We start from the raw sequence: 16,775 nt of genomic DNA on the forward strand, positions 1-16,775 counted from the left end.
AATCCGATCTGTTCTGGCAAAAACAAACGAAAGGGGATCTGTTCCCCTCCGTCTGGCCAGATTGGATAAAAGGACAGTCAGGTGTAAACGGACAGCCGTCTGTTTACATACATTTGCCCATAGAATAGAGCGGGCTCTGTACGTGTCCGCTCTGCATAGGCGAAGTGGACACAGAACGGACATCCATCTACTCCTCTCAGCAGGGGATCAGCAGACATATCTCCTGCTGAGTAAAAACTGATCAAGCCCATGTGAAAGGGGCCTTTATGGTGTGTGTGTGTGTGTGTGTGTGTGTGTGTGTGTGTGTGTGTGTGTGTGTGTGTGTGTGCTTTTGACATTTTGAAATGCACATTAAACGCAAGTCCTCAGGTTTCCATCAATGGTAAATGATCCATCTATGCCCAGCACTAGAGCTGGGCATAGATGACTCATTTAAACCAGTGGCCTCTAAACTGCGGCCTGGGGGCTGAATGCGGCCCTTTGCTTGCATTTATCCGACCCTTGGGGCACATTTCATTCCACTGATGCCAATAATGGGGCGCTGTTCCTCCCACCGGCACCGACGATGGGGCGCTGTTCCTCCCACCGGCACCGACGATGGGGCGCTGTTCCTCCCACCGGCACCGACGATGGGGCGCTGTTCCTCCCACCGGCACCGACGATGGGGCGCTGTTCCTCCCACCGGCACCGACGATGGGGCGCTGTTCCTCCAACTTTTATTCCCAAAAACCACAGTCTGGCCCCCCTAAAGTCTGAAGGCTCTTTTTGTTTATAAAGTTTGGAGACCCATGGTTTTAACAAATGGATTCCTTCCTCCACATAATTGAGGTGAATGGAGGAACCCTTCCCACTGAGACATTGTATTCTGACAGCGTGGACTCTGTCAGAATACACTGATTGGTGGCTGCAGCGACTGATCGAGAAACATTTTCCAACAAGCCATTCAATGGAAGTCCATCATTAGATTGATTTTTGTTAAGCGGGAATGGCCACACAGCTGGTCCCTGGTGAACCAGACGAATTTCAATCCAGCTATAGCCAGCTTACTTCTGTGCTTGACCCTCTTTGCCTGGTCTTGCATTCCTTTGGTTGCAGCTGGTCCTATTGAGATGCGTTTGCATTGCAGTCAAAGAAGGTCAAACAGGCTTTTGCATTAAAATGTACATGTTTCAGCAGATGGAAAAGGCCGTTTGCAAACAACCCCCATCCCTACATTCTACTCTCAATGGAAATGTGTGTTGTTTTTGATCCTCCATTATTGGAAAGTTCTGATTCTTTATACAGCATGGCAGAGGTGACCTCTGGCAGACTTGTTTCTCAGACTTCGTCCCAGCCTACTGTAGACTGATAAAGCTGAGTGGATGCCATTCCTTGCAGAGTTGGGAGGTGGCTGTTGGCTGGGGGGGAGGGGGGTTGTATCTGCAGGTGTAGGAGGGGCAGGGTTTTTTTTTTTTTCTCTGTATTCTTTGAAGCTGAGAACAAGCAGGAGGATACAATTACTGCCCCCCTTCTGCTGCAAGACAAAAGTAAAAGTTTTCCTGACTGTGATACACTGGGCTGAGACAACTTTTCCCAAGAAGGACGGTTCTGCACCCTGGCTACAACTCATAAGGTGAGCACTCACCACGACTGACACTTGGACTTTGTGGACCAGCAGCATCTGCTCACATCTGTCTGCTCTTAGTGCAGTATAGGGTTAAGATTTGTATAGCAGATGATTGTGCCTGGCTTGCATGCCAGGAATGCAAAGCATCATTTAGGGGGCTGTTCTGGGTTCAGAGATGTCATGATTGCTTCCAGCCATAAAGTAAACCCAGCTTTATTACATTGGGAACGTTTTTTTTTTTTTTTCTGTGCCCTGTCCCTTTTTAGTATTTGTATTCCTGTATCCGGTTTTAGATTTGGCCATGGGTGCTGTGTGCCTCTCTGGCTATTGAGGGACTATTGCGTGCCAGGAAAGTGTTGTCCTTGTAGAAGTTTTAAATAGTATGCAAGAAATAGAACTGTTAAATCTCCGTTACTTTTTTATTTATTTTGTAAAGCTGCCTCTAGTGAAGATATTCACCACCCTCTGTTCTGGTGATCTCTGTCACCGAGAGAAAATGTGATGAGTATTCCTAAAAGGGAGGTGGGCTCTTCCAATATGGACATCTGTTCCGGTGACAACTGTCTAGAAAGAGTTTTGCCTCATTTCCTGTTGTGTCTCGGGGACAGGAAGTGAAGTGGAATCTCTTAGGCCCCTTTCACATGGGGCGAATCCGTTTGGATGGACTCCGTTGATCCGCACTGAGCAGATGGATGACCGGTCCGTCTCTGCTCACTGTGCAGAGACGGGTCAGAGCCCTGCTCCCCTCTATCCTCCATGGGAAGATCGGATGAAAACGGACAGCCTATCTGTTTTTTATCCGATCCGACACGCTATGTGCGCCATCCGTCTGTTTTCTCAGCAGATCTTGTTGGAACTGATGCCAGGCGGGTGTCCGCTGACATTCGCTTCCCCCATAGAGGAGAATGGGTGGCCCAATCCGGTCTGCCTGAAAAACGGATCGTGTGAAAGGGGCCTTAGAATAAAGTTTTGGCTATATATATATATATATATATATATATATACACACACACACACTTTGAGCTGCTTATAGGTGGGATTGACTGTAACAAATAAAGTTGAGTGGCCTATGCCGTTAGCTGTTTTTTTCACTACAGATGGGTATAAAGGTACAGAAGATCCGATGAGGGGGAATTTATGAAAACTGGAGCAAGCAGAATCGGGAGCTCATTTTTAGGCCCGGGTCACACTAGAGCAATGTGATTTCAGGTGCAGTTATGTAGCGGAAGTTGTTTGCAATTTTGGCACGATTTTACTTTTGTGCTTATACTACTACTTTTGAGGTACAAAGGATTTGCCTGGGAAGAGAGTTGAGGGTTAAAAAGAAAGAAGTACAGACTAAGCTTGTTTGCAGGTAGTTTTCTTGTGGATGTTCTGCACTCCTGTGACCCGTTCTTAGCTGACAGCACGCTGAGCAGAGAGAGGTGACTGACTGTCACCAGCTCTATGCTCATGGAGCACTAAACAGAGCGATCAGCGGTGTTTTGATTACTCGGTTCTCAGTGTGGGGACAGCTGCAGCATCAGACCGATGCTGCATCCACCTAGGTAAGTATGATTTCTAACCCTTAAAAAGAAAAACCCCAACATATCTTTCTCGTTCATCGACAGACGCAGAGCTGCTTAATCATAGACTATAGGGTTATGCTCCTCCCACTAGTGGGAGGAGCATACCCCTATAGTCTATGATTAGGCAGAGCTGCGTCTGTCAAACTTCAGAGAAAAGGATTTTACGGTAAGTTTTTTTTTTTTTAGTTTTTTTTTTTTTTTTTAAATTGCTTTCAAAAATGTCATCAGAATCACATGCAATGTATGGGGCCAAAATCGTTCTGAAATCACACCAAAGTAGTATAGAAACCTTTTCCCAAAATCGCTCCATTCTGAGTTGCATTGATGTGAGCAAGCACTTAGTTATTTTGTCAACCCGAAGATAGAAGCTAAATGGTTGCCATGCACAGCTCACATGATTTCAAAGCCAAACATCAGTGCGACTTGCACTGCCGATTTTCATTGCGGCTTGCGACTTCGTTCAACAGAAGTCTATGCAAGTCTCAATTAAATCGGTCAAAAGTCATGCAGGAACATTTTTCATAATTGCTGCAACATAAGTTGCGGCGATATGAATGGCTCTATTGCCGGCAATGTGGTGCGACATGCGATTTGGAACTGTCAAGTCGTACCGGTGTGAATGGGGGCTAAAATTGAAAGATAGATATGCAAAAGATTGGTAAAAACAAAATGCAAAAACTTAAGGCATACAAATCATTTTTTTTTTTTCTCCGGGTGACTTTTACCTGTGAAAGATCTTTTTATGCAGGTAAACCCATGTTCACACTAAATGCGGGTTTAAAATCATGCGAGTTCAGCTGAACACAATTTTGAACCCGTATTTCAGCTTCACGCTCAGCATACATGTTACTATCTAAACATATGATCCTTCTAAAGGCCCGTACACACGTACCGATCGTCGGCATACAAACGTCGGTGGACGAAGGATCTGCCGATTGTACGCGTGTTAGTATGGTGCCTCCGACAGATGTCTGCGCACAATCCGCGGACAAAAGTCTTTCTTGCAAACATGAAAATTTTTGTATGCCGACACCAGAACGGACGATTGTTCGCCTGTCAGTACACAATTCGGCCGACAGACCGCAGATTTGCAAGACTGGGCATGCTCAGAAAATAGAAAACACAGGGAAAGTTAACCATTACATGACATCACTTCTGCAGTCGGCGGACAAAATTCTTGTGCTGTCCTTGTGCTGTCTTTGCACTTTTCAGCAGACACCGACATCCCGGGGAGAAAAGAGGAACATTTGTATGCCGACCATCGGTACGTGTGTACGGGGCTTTAAATCACCTTCATATTTGCCACAACTATATTCTACAGGGACCTGCCTGAACTATCTAATCAGTGGGTGTGTAATCAGGCAGGTCCCTAGTTGTTGGCATATTTATGAAGGAGACCTCGTGGATGGAATCAGTCTCTGAACGCCCCGGATTATATTTTGTGACAAATCTACAAGCATTGTTCCATTGTCTCAGCAAAGATTTTTTTTTTGGCATGCATATTTGTCCAATTTGAACGTTTTGTAGTCTCATTGTGCATCATTACAACACACTGTGAGCCTGGGAAATTGCGTCGTGCGGGGGCAGAATTAACACCTACATTGCCCAAATAATGCTAACAGAGCTCAATGCGAAAATGATATCGGGTGCACTAAGCAAAAAAAAAAAAAGGTGTTCTGCTTCACACTGGGGAACCGTCGACTCGGGATTGTTCCTTATATTAGAGAATGTTTTCTTCCAATAAATAAGATGGAACAGCTTACACTCTTCAGGAACCACTACAACTGTCAGGTAGGCCCATCTGTTTTTCTATGGGGCTCATAGATATTCGGGGGCAGTTTTGCAATCTGGAAAGTTTTGGCTGCATTGAGTTACAATCCATTGTCTGTGGGCAGCCGTAACAGTCCTGATCATCATTACACTGGGATTATCTGCCTAGGACCTCTTCATTGTCCTAAACAGGGACGCATGTGATATTGTTGGGGGTGATAATTTCAGCAAGCAGCTTTCTTCTTCGACAGATCTAATCTTACTAGCAGGTGAAGGTTTCCTTATTTGCTTAAAGAGTAACTCCACTTTGGTTGAGAAAAAACTGTCTCCTGTGAGAGTTGTATGTAAATTGCACGAACTTTAATGCAGATTCCTACTTTTTGTTAATCGGAAGAAATAGCGGATTGTGTCCATGTGAAGAGTGAACAGGAGGGATTTCAGAATTATCAATAAGCTGCTGCAATTGAAGGGCTCTAATGAGGAAAGTGCCAGGGCCTGCATCCCTTTAAAGACAATCTCCTACACAAGTGTTATTCCGGTAAGGTATTGAATGACTCCACAATACGGAGATATAGCCTCAAGCCTTGCTGCCCTCAGACTGGGGACATCCTGAAGACACTATAAAGAACAAACCAGAGAGGGCACACCAGCCTAGTGCATTATCCCACATTGTTTAACCCCTTCCTGCCAATGTAACACGTATATGCAGCCCCACTGCACTGGGCTTTGTTCCGTGGGGCCGCATATATACGTATCTCCTGTTGTGCTGGGAGCATGCCACACAGAGCACTCCCAGCATAGGGGGCAGGGTCCTGCCGAGAGCCCCGGGCCCCATAAGAATGATCAGGACCCGGATCTCCCGATTCCAGGTCATATGATCGCTGTGGTAGCCTTTGATTGGCTACTTTAGTGATCAGCCACTGTGAAGCCTGTCCCTATATTTATTTATTTATATTTTTTTTTCTCTCTCTCTCTCTTTTTGTGAGTGGAGAGGAAACAATGTATCTTTCTCTTTCCTTGCAGAGAGGAAAAAAAAGTGTTTGTAAATATTAAAAAAAGATACATAGACAAAGCAAGGTCCATTAAAGCGGAGTTCCACCCTAAAATTTTACTTTGGTCCATCTTCTTGCCCCGGGTCACCTGTAAAACAAATGGATACTCGCAATTTTTCTTTCTTTTTTTTTTTTATAACTTACCTTGTTTTAGAAGAAAATATACTCACCTTACTTCCTCTTCCTCCCCTCGGCGGCCACGGCGAGTTGTCACTTCCTGGCTTGCAATGATTCCTGGGAGCTGAACGTCATCACTTCCAGGAATCAATGCCTGCTACATCTAACTGCATAGTAATGAATAAAAAAAGAAACATTTGATGCGTTAGGCTACATGTACACTAGCCCAGCCTTTTACATCCAGGGTGCTGAGGCACTCTGGTGTGCTGTGGCACCCTGGTGTGCCTTCCTGGGTTCTTCAGGGGTGCCTTGGCAAGGTATGACGGCGCCTGCACCGGAACTGACGTCGGGGCTGGTGCAGGCGCCGTCATACCTTGCCAAGGCACCCCTGAAGAACCCAGGAAGGCACACCAGGGTGCCACAGCACACCAGAGTGCCTCAGCACCCTGGTTGTAAAAGGCTGGGCTAGTGTACATGTAGCCTAACGCAGCAAATTTTTTTTTCTTTTTTTATTCATTACTATGCAGTTAGATGTAGCAGGCTTCCTGGGGTGCTCCTGCCCCCCATCTCCAGCCTCTTGTCACATGTCTCTGCTCTACGAACTTCTTCTTCTCATGCTCCGCTATGTGGGAGTGCGGCTGCTTTGGAAATAGGTAATTTTTTGTGACACCAGCTTATAATTTTACAGGTTTGCTTTTATTTAATATGTCTCATCACTAATATTGGAAGTGTGGTGCAGTCAGGTGCAGACATAGAAGTACACAGTAGGTAGGTTTCATCCCAGCAGTTTATTTTGATATAGCCGGCATTTAACACCACAAGCATTTTAAATTGTACCCTGTGCACCGTGCTCATGAAGCTGCAATGCATAACTTGTGTGTACAAATGACGCTGAAGTTTTATATATAAAAATAAAAAAGTGCGACTGTATCCGTTCTGTCGCTAGTCTGTCACTTCCTATGTAAGTGTTTTCAGCCGCCGGTGCCAAGAAAATGAAACAAAGGCTGATTCTTGAACGTGGCTCCCCCAGACAATTGCTGTGTGTAAGTTTATTATGTAGGGGTGTGGGTGTATGTACATAATGCATGGATATATTATACTGGCGGTAGTATGCAGGCATGCAGAATCTGGGATGTCACAATGTGACCCGCTATCGCTGACCTTGAGTCTTGGACTTCACACACTTTGTATCTTTCTGGCAGTTTCTATTCGGGTCTCCTGATGGGAGTTCAGTCTGGAAGTTTCTTGTAGTAGACGGGAGCTGCTTGCATGTTTGTCATGAAAGGTGGATTGCATTTTGTTGCTGATATGTTTTTGTACTGTTCCTGGGCTTCTATTTAGCAGAGGATTTTTCCAGCAATAGTTGAAAGGAGAATGCTGATGGACAGAACTGCTAAGAAATTATTTGCTTGGTTCACCATGTTTGTGTTTTTTGGGGCATATTCCTTTGAAGGTGCCACTCATCCGTTGGCCGGATTGCTAAATCTATTTTATGAACTCCTATTTTAGCTTAGAGGCCTTATAACTTTACCTTCTCCAGGCAATTGTAGAGCAGGGGTCAGAAGAATTGATGATTTCTTTCAATCTGGACTTTTTATTTAAAGCGGAGTTCCGGCCTCGGAAAAGTTTTCTTTTTTAGAAAAAAATACCCCCGGGACAGTCAGGGTTAGTACATTCCTCAAAGGATAGGCTCTGAACTGTCCCAGGTCGCACTTACCTTTTTTTTTAGAAGAAATACTTACCTTGAAAATTTCATGTCCAGCGTTGCCATCTCAGGTGTGGGCAGCTGAAGCCAGGGCGTCCTCTTCGGTGTCCTTTTCCGTGTCTTCCTCGTCCCAGAATGCCCTGCATCGGCCCTGCTCGTCACTTCCGGGGTAGGCGCGTCATCCCTGCACAGCTTCTGGGCATGCCCAGAAGCTGTTTAGCAGGGAATGACACGCCTGCACCGGAACTGACGAGCGGGGCCGGTGCAGGCGCATTGACTCCTAGGAGCGATGACATTCAGCTCCCAGGAGTCATCGCAAGCAGGAAGTGTCGGCGCGGGCCGCGGCCACAGAGGGAGGAAGTAGAAGGAAGGTAAGTATATTTTCTTCAAAAACAAGGTAAGTAAACAAAAAAAAAAAAAAAATTGGGACTATTTATTATTTTTCAGGTTCATGTCAGCAAGCGGATGGCCCAAAGTCATCTTTGAGGCCGGAACTAGAGGAATGCCAGTTTTTTTCCCTTTTTTTTTTTTTTTTTTTTTTTTTAATTTAGAAACCCTCTCACCAGTACTGGAGCCAGTTTTTCACTGGTCTTAGGATCCCCTGTGCTGCCACCTTAGCTGTGCAAGCCGGCTATGGCATCCTGCTGTTTTACAGCTTGCTCCCCACTGTCAGAAAAAGGTACCCGCTCCCATAAAAAAAAAACCTAACGGTAGAGAAGAGGCAGCTAAAGCTGGTCATAGTTGGATCAAAATATTGGACGGCCCAGCAGGGATTGGCTGAATTTCAGTCCATGACCATTCCCGTGCATGAGAAGTGCATCCAATGATCGACTTCTCACAAACAGGACTACTGGAAATTTTCAGTTTGATCAGCGTTGCAGCCAGTTGGCTGCAGCGCTGATCAGTGTATTTTTATACCTGAGGAATCCCCACTGTCAGAATACAAAGGTGCAGTGGCAAATTCGTTAATCCATCTCAATTGTGTGGATAGAGAAATACGTTGTTTTTTTTTTTAAATCCCAGCATTAGGATACACCCCACTAACTATTTGTGCCTCCACACACTTTCCTGAATCCTCTATAGAGCAATGTGCCCGGCTGTAGCTCTTCTCTCCCTTCCTCCTTCTCTTATAGGTGTCACGAGCCATGGGCTCCTGCTGCTGTTAATTTAATCCTGTAAGGGGAGGGAGTGGGGGCAGGGCAGGGTCTTACTGTGTGCGTCTGTGGATGCACACAGTCTGGCTCTGAGCCAGTCTGCATGGGTGCCCTCGTATCGTACTGCTTACTATGGGGCACTCGTAAGATGAAGGGGAGTGGGCCGGCGGGGGACCATCAAAGAAAAGGTATGGGGCTGCTGTGCAATATTACACAAAGCCTGTAAGTATATATTTTTAATTTAAAATAAAAAAAAATGCCTTTTAGAACCACTTTAGGTGAAGGTCTGCTTTAATTTAACTTACAATATTGCAGGATATCAGAGTATATTGTCCACTAGCCAGATGCCACTTGGTTAGCCAATACAGTTTGCCTGCACACAAATTACATTTTCAAGCATGTTTTTTTTCTTTTTTTTTTTTCAACATCCTAGATTCTGGTTCATTTCCTGGGCTGCCAAATGATGCCCTGATATGTGCAGACACCTATAGTGACCACACTTTGATTTTATTGTCTGATCGATGTGTAATTCAGTTAAACTGATCAAATCGGCAAGCAATCAAATGGCCTTCACTTCCCTATCAGTCACTTTGGACTTGATTTTTATCTGGAAAATTATCGATTTTTTTTGTTTTGCATCAATAGGTAGCACTGGGATTTGTTCATAAATACGAATGTACGTTGATCAGATTTTGAGACAGCATGGTGGAAACAGACATCTTAGCGTAACTATCATTTAAAATCCACTTCTACATATGTGGCGTATTGATCTAATTGGTTGTTGACTGTAGGTTGATTATTCCTATTAAAGGGCTTGATTTGGAAAATAAATCGATCATTTAGGCTCATTTCCACCTGAGCATAGCGCAGCAACCGCTGCTGCAGCGTGTTTTTTGAATGTGTCTTTATTTTTCAGTGCCGCGTTTTGAAGCAGCACCATTCATTTGAATGGACCTCTCTCCACTCCACTCCACTCCAAAAACGCTCCAAAGAAGCTCATGTTCCAAATCATGGCACAGAGCCAGGAGTGTTTGGCGTTGCAATTTTTACTGCGATTAAACTGATTTGTCGCTTGACAATCGCAGGAAAATCACCTGCGTTTGGGGTTCCATTAAGATAAAATGGCATTGCAAACCTGTTGCGCATTTTGTCGTGATTTCACCCGTAAATCAAGCCGCTCAGGTATAAACAGTGCCTTTTCGAAGTGTGTTAGCTACTAGGGATCGACCGATTATCGGCAAAGCCGATATATCGAGGGCCGATATGCACTTTTTCCGATATATCGGAATCGGCCCCGGAGGTTGCCGATATTTCGGGAAAGTGTTTGTACCAGAGTGATGCCTGCAGCTAGAGGCATCACCCCGGAACCGGCGTCCATAGCTGACGGTCGGCTGTCTTGTGATGACAACCAACGCGGCTGAGAAGCCGCTGTGCTGTCATTACAAGGAGCGGGAGGAGACGCCAACCCCCCCCCCCATCCCCGCCGCCGCCTTCCACTTGTGGGACAGGGGACCCGGGCAACCAGCCTGCATGGCCGCCAAAGACCCAATCAAAGCCGCATTTGGCTCTGACTAGGTCTCCATGCAAAAACCTGGAAGTGATGTCATGGGTGACATCACTTCCGGGTACTGTCTGGCGCCAGATTTAAAAAAGACGGCATTCAAAACAGCCTTGGGGTTTTGAATGCTTTTAAGTGCAGAGGAGGGGTTTCGGTCTTTTAGACCCCCAGATCCCTCCACAAAAGACCTGTCAAAAAATAAATAAATCAATTTTTAAATGTACAAAAATATCGGCCGATACTGATATGCATTGGCCAAAATATCGGTATCTGCAACGAAAAACCAATATCGGTCGATCACTAATGGCTACCAGCAGAAATTGGCTCAGTGTATGGCCAGCATTAGGTGCCGTGGGTGGACAGAGGTCCCTAGGATTGAGGACACACCATTCCTCTCCTCATCCTGCTCCAGAAGCCGCTCACACCTTCTGCCAATTACAGATTTCCCAGCAATTTTTATATACTTCATGAGCTTTTAATGAGGATTTACAATGCTGGAAAGCTGTCATTCTTGTTCCCTAGGGCAGCACTGAACGGGTTCCATCCTCCACATGACTATCTCAATGAGCTGTTAAATTGGGGAAGGTTCAGGCTATTTCTGGCCACCCTGGCCTTAAACAGGTTAGGATCTGTCAGATCGTCATCATTTATGACAGAGGTGTTACACAAGAGCCTGCCTCTGACTGATATAAAATTGAAATGGCTTGAAACACAACAACTATATAGCAATTGAAATGCTGCATATTGTTGATAATTGTGTTGATCCAGCAGCTATTCTCAACAAGGGTTCCTCCAGACGACTTTGGGGATTCCCAAAGCTGTGGATGATTGACCTCAGATTTCATGGTGCTGCATAATTCTGGGTACAAAGCCACTTGACAGAGCCAGCGGTATGACCTCAATAATCTCTAAAGGGTTAGTTCACCTTTTAGAGAAAAAATGTAAAGGTGAGCCAACACCAGACACCCTTCTCCATCCCACCCAAACCTCCGGGGTTTCCAAGCTGTCCGCATTCTTCCTCCTGACCATCAATGAGATCTGAAAATTATTTGACTTGTATTTTGGGGAGAAAAGGTGTGGGGATAACAATCGCCTGTTCCTGGCATTTTCAGGCAGATTGGATAGTGATTTGAGGTCAGCCAGGCTCTCCAGCTGTAAAGCCTAGTACCCACGATCAGAAAATTGTATGAAAAATACCGCTTTCCAACCAATCCTGCGATATTCTGATCATTTAGTATACAGCTTTTGAGAGACTATTACGGCATTTCATCCGAAATTATCTGAAGGGACAAACACACATTTTTCTTGTACGATACCTACGTATGATTTCCATTTAAACTATACAGTATTCATCCGTAAAAAATTGGAAGCACAAGATTACGCATGCTCGGAAACTAAATAATAGAATACATTATATCACTTCCGAAAATGTATTCTACCGTACATAAATTTTCATAAGTTGAGAACCCTCTTTACTTTCGATTATGAGCATGCAAAAAATAAAAATAAAACGGACAATCATTTGTCTGAAAATATCCTCGTGTGTTCATGATTAAGGGAAAGAAGTCAATTGGGAAGGTCTAAAACTTGCCCCTACAACTATTGTTCTCCCACTGATGAGATTGTATCAGCTTCTGCTCCCAGCCCTGTCCATCTTCCTTACCTATTGACTCAAGCTTGGCTATACATGGTGCGATTGTATTTCCAGACTGTGTTGATTGGTGGGGGGCAAATATACCTCCTGAGGAGCTATTGAGTTCTCCTAGCGGGAGGGGGGTGGGGGGGGATACCTCCTGGGGAGCTATTGAGTTCTAGTGGGAAGGGGGGGGGGGAATGCGGGGAGCAATCCCGGCCAGGAGAACGCAGTGTGTCACAGGCAATAATTGCATTAAAAATCCAACAGGCTGGTTGTACCCAAGTTGATTAATCAATCAAGTTGGATACAATCTGCCTGCCCATACATGGTGAAGCATTGTGCAGGTGCTGTCATTTCTACACCCTCTATCATGCTGTGATGCCTACACCCCGACCCTGTAATACCAGACCTACTCTATGTACGGGGATACCCATTGTGAGAGTCCATTGTTCACTGCCGATGCATAAAGTATTCAAAGGCCCATTTCCACCTTGGCCTTACACTATATTGTGCATTGTTTGGTGTATCAATACCGAACACTTTTTGTCCCCAGTGCGCCACAACACCGCACGTTTGTGGTGCACCGATGGTCAGGTGTGTTTATTTACTGCATGAATATGAGTAAGGGGGGGCTCATTCCATACGGGGTTATAAGGGGATCCATTGGAAAAGAATGAAGTGGAGGAGTCGCAGTAACCAGTCGGTGCTTGGTGTACTGCAAATCCATTAGAAAAGAATGAAGTGGAGGAGTCGCAGTAACCAGTCGGTGCTTGGTGTACTGCAAATCCATTAGAAAAGAATGAAGTGGAGGAGTCGCAGTAACCAGTCTGTGCTTGGTGTACTGCAAATCCATTAGAAAAGAATGAAGTGGAGGAGTCGCAGTAACCAGTCGGTGCTTGGTGTACTGCAAATCCATTAGAAAAGAATGAAGTGGAGGAGTCGCAGTAACCAGTTGGAGCTTGGTGTACTGCAGACAGAGCTGCAAAAATCAAATGGTTAATGCATTTATCTTCTTGCTCTGCCCCTTGAGATGGAGAAAGCTGTTGCTTGCGTTTAATCATTTACTGTTTTTGAGAATGAAGTCAGAACTGATCAATGTGGACCACAGGTCATTGGGTTCTAGTGTATCGTTGGCCTTCATCTATGAAGCTCGCTCTCTCTGTTGACGGGGCTCTTTAAAAACGTTCCTTTTGTTCATGATTAGGAAAGTTTTGACCTTGAACTTGAAGTTAATTACCTTTCTTTAACTTTTGACACGTTTTCTCACTCGCCTCTCCACACCTACTCACACCTCTGCTGTCCCCTCCCTGTATTCAGCTTCTTACCATCTGTGGTTTCCACCTCCTCCTCTTCACATTCTGCACAGAAGGGGTGTACAGACAAAGCCGCCATCTCCTGTACTACAATACCCCAGGACTGATTAGGAATGCAGGTACGGAAAATAGTGCTTTGCTTGACGATTGCACCTCCGATTTGCTGTTGTCCTCGTGCACTGGTCCTCTTTTGACAAGACTATTTCGGCTTTTAATGGACTTTGAGTGGGTTCATCTGCACGTTGGCATCCTTAAGGTTTTTGGACTCCACATTGAGATCTCTTAGCTTTCATTATCTTTTAATGTTAAATTGTTTAACATCTTAAAGCTTTGCTTGTCGACTCCAGAACTTATGTACTGTATCCCCAACAGGTTATGGTTTTAAGATTTTTTTTTTTTTCTCAATGAGAACAGCTGCAGTTATTTACTGATCCAATGACCTAAAAAGTCTAGCTAAAACTTTTGTTTGGTGAGGAAGGATTGGAAGCCGTGTCAGGTTCTTACTGCTATCTTCAAGGGAAGCTTCCCTTCACTCGCTGTCAAGGGCAAGAAAGGTCTCACCATATGGGAAGTGAGGGCAAATCTGCACCCGGGACACAGATGTCCTGCCAATAAAAACTAACCACCTCCTATTAAAAATACCTGCAGATTTGACTTTTTAGGGGTTAACTGAGATCTGAAGTAAAAATAAATGCTGCTAAAATGCTGGGTGACTGGTCTTGTAATCCCCCCCCCCCCCCCGCCTCTGTAGTTTATGCACAGTGCAGCACAGTAATGTCACTGCTACTTATTTTTGGGTTTGCGAAGGCATTTGTTGCACACAGAGCGGATTTATATGCTTTTTTGCCATATTTCAAATTCGTTTTTTGTGCCCAGAGTTCAGCTTTAATAAATATGGTTCTGCACCTGAGAGTACCACGTGGCTAATGAGACTCTACACACGTGCTGCTAAATATAATTCTTGTAGTGTAGAAAATACTTTACTTAAGTGTTACTCCAAATTTTTTTTTTTTTTTTTTTATGAAACATTTTATTGAAAATTTTTTATAGGCATACGGGTAAGGTTACATTGAATGCATATACAGAATTTAGAGAAAACCAAAATGCAGTTTAAACAAACCTCAGTAGTTGTAGCAATAAAACATGACAAGCGGCACATAATTAATAATAAAGAACCTATTGAAACATATGAGGCTCGGTTCACACTTATGCGATGCGGGGAAACTGCGAATTCGCAGCCTGTTCCCGCATCGCAAACGCACCCCCGGCAGTTCACACTGCCATATGCGATACGCTGGGGGTGTCAATGTAATTTTAACGACACCCCCAGTTTGATCGCATATAGCAGTGCGATCTTGCAGTTCGCACAGGATCGGATCGCACAAGTGTGAACCGCTGTGCGATCCGATCCTGATGCGGCTGCAAAAAAGGGTCCTGTGCGTCTTTGCTGCGGCTGCGGTGCGAATTTAGCCATACAAAGTGTATGGCTAAACTCGCACCGCACAGCCGATCGCATGTAATGAAGGAGCAGTGCGCTCCGACATTACATGCGATCGCCGCATCAGTGTGAACCGGCACTAAAGGAGAATAGGCACATGAGCTAGTCCAGAAAGTCAAGGCAATTTGAGCAATAGGGAGAGCGTTTGAGTAACAAGAAGGGTTCGGACTAATAGGGAAAGCGCGCCCTGAAGGCGAAAGGCACTGTGGGATCCCTTGGCCATATTAGAGGGAGATGCGGTCCAAACTTAGGAGGCACCTGGGTACACGAACGGGGGGGAAGACACCCCCAAGGGGAACACACTGTGTCCGCGGTCCCCGAACGTGCGCCCGAGGGGGCTGTGAGAGGACCTTACTCGGAGATAGAGGGAACACGGGGATCAAGCAGAAGGGTGGGATAATTGGTAGGTGCGGATAATTGGTAGGTGCATGTGGACTACTAGGTCGTCCACAATATTTTAGGGGACGGGGGGAGAGATAAGAGGGTAGAAGAAAAGGGGTGGGAGTGTGGCGAGGAGACAGTAACAGGAGGAGTGGTCAAGGAGGAGAGAAGAAAGCGGGGAGAGGGAGAAGGAAAGAAAAAAAAAAAGGGGGGGGGGGAGATATAAAAACGGAAGAACCCGTCACATCTACGATTGAAAGAGGGAGAAAGCTACCGGTTAGCCTGCCGGTGTTACTCCAAAATTATGTATACAGATTATTTATTTCTATTTAATTTTTTACCCTGGTAAGCCTATAATATTAGGATAATTGGCTTTTTTATGTCTTCAAATGGTCAAACATTCATTGACACCGACCAGGCTTATCCCGGTATGGACCGCCCTCTGCATTTTTCTCTCCATAGAACCTTTTTTTTTTTTTTTTCTTTTTTTTTGTTTCTCCTTCACACTGGTATTTTCTACACCACACAACGGTTTGCGTTACTTTAACCCTTTCTCTTTGATTAACATCACTGTAATGGCAAAACTCAACATGGACAACATTGCACGACCTTCTTACTGGTAACAGGGCTTGCCACTGGGAACCCTGTGGTCAGTGTGAAAGTGATATGGCAACTGCTGTCAGAAATTTGTATTGGGGGGACTTTAATGACATTTTATTGGTACCTGTAAAAACTGCCTTGCATGGCCCCCTGGGGGTAGAGTTCACATGCCAGGCCATGGCAGTAAAAAAGGGCAATTGCAGGCAAAGTGGTAAATGCATTCCAGGCAAAGCTATAGGGACTAGAAGCTATACAGGCACCATTTTACCTAACAATGGATTTGTAATGTACTTTTGTGATCAACTCTACTCTGCATAGGAAGTTGACACTTTTTGTATGCTGTTCTATAGATTCTCCACCCCACCTCCTGCCTACTCTTCGGAATAGTAGTGAAATCACCGATAGTAAAGTCACCCAAGTACTTCCGCCCCCATCCATTACAGCAGTCTTTCTCAATCTTATTCCAATGAAGAAACCCTTGAAATTACTTGTCCGTCTCGGGAAACCCTGCAAATACTATATTGACTGCTCATGGTACGTTGGTGGTATAGCCACTTGGAAGGATGCTGCTTACATTTGTGGTCAATTATGGCACTTTTCCACTGCAAGCACCGGCTCGGCTCTGCTTGGCCCTGCTTGGCCCTGTTTGGTTTTCCACTGCTGGTACCGCATGGTACGGCGTTGGAACGGTTCGGTACGGTTTGGTATGGTTTGCTTTTCCACTAAAGTAGTACTAAAGTAAGTGGGTGGGATAACGATTCTCTGACCAATCAGTGGCTAGTAGTGACAGTCAGCTGCATGCAAAGGATTGTGGGAT

At 45.0% G+C, this 16,775-nt stretch overlaps 1 protein-coding gene across 2 annotated transcripts in view; it reads left to right on the plus strand.

Moving 5' to 3' along the window:
* Positions 1-1,470: 1,470 nt before the first annotated feature.
* Positions 1,471-16,775, plus strand: part of LARGE2 (LARGE xylosyl- and glucuronyltransferase 2) — a 60,353-nt gene continuing 45,048 nt past the window's right edge. Inside the window, exon 1 of one of the 2 annotated variants that reach the window (XM_082269999.1) lies at positions 1,471-1,612. The gene's annotated coding sequence lies outside the window, so the exon portion shown is untranslated. Of the gene's footprint in view, positions 1,613-13,491; positions 13,599-16,775 lie in introns of those variants that run through there. The other variant, XM_082270000.1, reaches the window with a different exon arrangement.

Source organism: Pelophylax lessonae (genome assembly GCF_965119305.1).
Source record: "Pelophylax lessonae genome assembly, chromosome: 10".
Classification (NCBI taxonomy): Eukaryota; Metazoa; Chordata; class Amphibia; order Anura; family Ranidae; genus Pelophylax; species Pelophylax lessonae.